The sequence below is a fragment of the Pygocentrus nattereri genome, chromosome 16, assembly GCF_015220715.1.
Source record: "Pygocentrus nattereri isolate fPygNat1 chromosome 16, fPygNat1.pri, whole genome shotgun sequence".
NCBI classification, from domain to species: Eukaryota; Metazoa; Chordata; class Actinopteri; order Characiformes; family Serrasalmidae; genus Pygocentrus; species Pygocentrus nattereri.
This window is the reverse complement of record NC_051226.1, coordinates 27,721,024-27,724,572: the sequence shown is the minus strand read 5'-3', so window position 1 is coordinate 27,724,572 and position 3,549 is coordinate 27,721,024. Positions and strand designations below refer to the sequence as shown.

Below are 3,549 nucleotides of genomic sequence, written 5' to 3'. Positions count from 1 at the left end.
ATGAGAGAAGCTCTTACCTCTCTCTCTCTTTCTCTCTCTTTCTCTCTCTCTCGCTCTCTCTCTCTCTCTCTCTGTCTCTCTCTGTCCTGCATCCCAGGAGTCCGCAGCAGCGTTTCTTCGCTGATCCCTCTGCCCGCAGCCCTCTGCCTGCTTTTATACCAATATACAATTAATATTGCATCGCCATTATTTAATAATCTCAAATCCGGCCGCGCGACTGAGCATTTATTATTCAGCGGTGTCTGATTAAAGAGCAGACAATGCCGTTTAGCGAGGCAGCGGTAAAACAGTTTGTGTTGATGTTTCTGGAACTGAAGGAGTTTAGTTGGGCTGCTGTTCAGCGTGTAGGACGCGGGGTCAGATTAATAGGGAGCTGCTGGAGGGGCTTTATTAATAAAACCAAGATATAAAGAGAGCAGGGTCGAGATTCACGCTTTATCAGAGTCCTCATGCCCTTTAATGATTAACATGGGTTTATGTAGCGAGCGCTGCTCTCCAGTGTGTGACGCGAGGTCACTAAACAGCCTCGGTGTTCATGTGCGGACACTCGGCGAAAGGGATGCGCCCCATGTAGCGATAGCAGAACCCCTTCCCTGCTGGCGCGAGACAAACTAGACGCAAAACGTTTCGAACAGTTTGAGCGCAGTAATGGTCCATTTTACAGTGGTATAACAACGGCTTTAGGGTTCGAATGTCCAACCATTTTCATGACCTGCTGTTTTAAAACAGGACAATAAAATAAAAGGTGACGTCACGTGTGTAAATATTTTTAAGGCTGCACATTGGCCGTGGTGAAAATATATTTTTGCAAGTTAGGGTTGAGCCTCTCGGAGTCGAGAATTATCCAAATAATAATATTTCAAAGAAAATCCAATAAAAGTTCAAAATCAAATCATTTCAAAATAATTACGTCATTATTTAGCAACTTTACGTAAGAGTCAGTTCCGCGGTGAGTTACATTTTGAAAACAATTAAAGCGATCTAGATAAGGACGTGGTCACACCTAGTAAAAATCCCCACTGTATTCACTCTGAAAGTGTTGTGTTCGTGCTGTACCTATATATATATACATATATATATACACACCTACTGAACCTGCTGTGATGTAGTAATACTGTAATCAGCTATAACATTTCTATAGTGCTGTAGTAACCTATAACACTAGTGATGTATCCTCTGGTGAACTATATAAGTTGTACTATAAGACTAATAGGTCCGCTGTAGTAGATGCTTGTCTTTAACCTACAACTATACAGTCATATGCAAAAGTTCGAACACACCCGGTCAAATTAGGGTTTATTGATTTTTCACTTCGGAACTCAAACCTTCCCCTAATCTCAGCACTAACTCTAACACTGTTGGTTGCCTGCCAGATAGTTGCTTTCGCCAGATAATGCCGTAATCAATAAAGCATACGTAGTCTACAAAATTACATTAGTTCGCTTTCTGCCTACATAAAATAGATTCGAGCTTAAACAACTTGATCAGCTGTGAAATAATCCCTTTCCAATTTTGAATGGATTGTGTCATTCAGTGATGAAGAAATGGCTGCTGCTTTTCTGATGGTTCAGATGGCTTCAGATATTTTTGGCACTGTGTTCAGAAACTGCCCGTGGGCTGGTGGTATACTAGACTAAAGTATATAAAAAATAAACTCGGATACAAAACACCAACATGGTACATAACACCATGTAAAATGCATCTAAACTCCAGAATGGGCTCGAGAAAATAACACTATGCAAAGAGAAGTCATGACAATGAAGAGTCAACAAGCAGAGACTAACAAAAATACTAAACGCTTTGAGCAAAAGCCTCTTTAGTCTGTAGGGTTTAATAGATTTAGATGTAATTAAGAGTCGTACACGAAGTATAGAGATCCTGCAGTATTGCTATAGTCCTTCATCATTAGGGTGAATTCTCTGTGCCTGCGGTGCTTTAACACTGTTACACGGAATGAATGTGTTTACATGGATTCCTTAGCTCTGAACAAAGCGGAGACCCCACGAAGACCACCACTCACAACAGCTTAGAAAAAAAAAATCATTTATTAAATAACATTCAAAGTCACACAATGTTTTGATCAAGTGCAATCTGAGCGTGAGAATACGTCCAGTGCTCTCAGGTGCCCAACAAAAGTCTATTAAATATAGCAGCATAGTCCGTATTTCTTTACCCCTGTCTTTACAGATTTGCATATTCATTTCATAGTCATGTTCAACAGCTGGTGCAAATGCCCAAAATTAAATAAACACATCAGTAAATAACGTCAACAACAACAACAAATCGTGAGTGCTGGTGAGCCGTGGACAGACGTGAGTTCCACAGAAATATGCGACGAATATCACAAACCGACGTGAATATTTCATTGAGAAATGAGTCTTTAAATATAGATGATATCAAAACACACGAACACACCTAGAAACAGAACGTGATGCGTGATAATACTGAGATAGTCCTTATTAAAGCCCACCCTCACCTCCCACCTGTTTACAAAAAACGCCCTTTTTGAGAAATTCTGGTGATGATGATGACGGTGGTGGTGGTGATGATGGTGACGACGATGATGGTGATGATGATGATGGACAGTTTGTGCGCAGAAGAGACGCGGAGTGAAGGAGGAGAGTATGAAGTCTGTATGGATCCTGTTGGAGTGAAGGTAGTTTACATCCCTGTCGATTTCAGTGAGAGATCAAGTCTTTTGGTTGACCCAGATGAAGAGAAGATCCCTGTCGTTGGTTGTTCAGCGCTGCGCTTTTCCTTTTATTCTAAAATGTTTTTTTTCCCCATTGTTTTGTGCTGTTTTCTCTCCAGTGAGTGAAGACACGGATAAAACATTGGATTCTGATGGAGAGAAGACGCTGAACAAAGACGGTTCATCAGTGGTTCTTTAGTAAAGACTGAACCATGAACACTCAGGCGAATCATACTGTGCATGAATGGTTCTTCAGATTAATGGAGAACGTGTTGTGTATGTGTGCGTTCATAAGAACCCTTTTTTGATGCTATAAGGAACCATTTAAAAAATGTCCATATAGAACCACTTACAACGCGTTCTCCGCCAGTCTGAAGAACCATGAAACATGGAAATGATTCTTTGCTCGTGTGCTTTTGTCTTTACTAAAGAACCCTTGAAGCACCACCTTGAGTAAAGAAGGTCCTTATTTGAAGTCCTTTGATCCTGTTTCTTATGGAGTGAAGTGGTAAAGTTTAAAGTCCTGTTGAAGAGCTGTGGGGTTCTGAATGTTTCATAGTTTGTAGTTTGGTGTATTGATTTTTTTCCGCAGGGTAAAGGAGCAAATAAAGCTTTTATTGGGGTTGAAGCTAAAAGCGGAGTCCTGCAGGATCTCGATGAAGTGGGTGTGCATCCCGGCCGACAGGTTTTCAGTGGCTTTTTTTCTCGCGGAGTAGTAGGACAAGTCGATGGAGCCCTGATGGGGTTAGGTCCCTGTCCTTGTCTAAGTGTTTTGTGTCAATGCGCCGCTGAATATTTCAGCTTTTACTGTTTTGGTGTTTTCTCCATTGAGTGTTGATGGAGAGAAGCGTAACTGA

At 41.2% G+C, this 3,549-nt stretch overlaps 1 protein-coding gene across 1 annotated transcript in view; it reads right to left on the bottom strand.

The window, feature by feature from the left end:
- Positions 1 to 2,113: 2,113 nt before the first annotated feature.
- LOC108429379 (POU domain, class 4, transcription factor 3) overlaps positions 2,114 to 3,549 on the bottom strand; it is a 3,756-nt gene continuing 2,320 nt past the window's right edge. Inside the window, exon 2 of the mRNA XM_017701082.2 lies at positions 2,114 to 3,549. This exon is cut by the window's right edge and continues 1,131 nt beyond it. The gene's annotated coding sequence lies outside the window, so the exon portion shown is untranslated.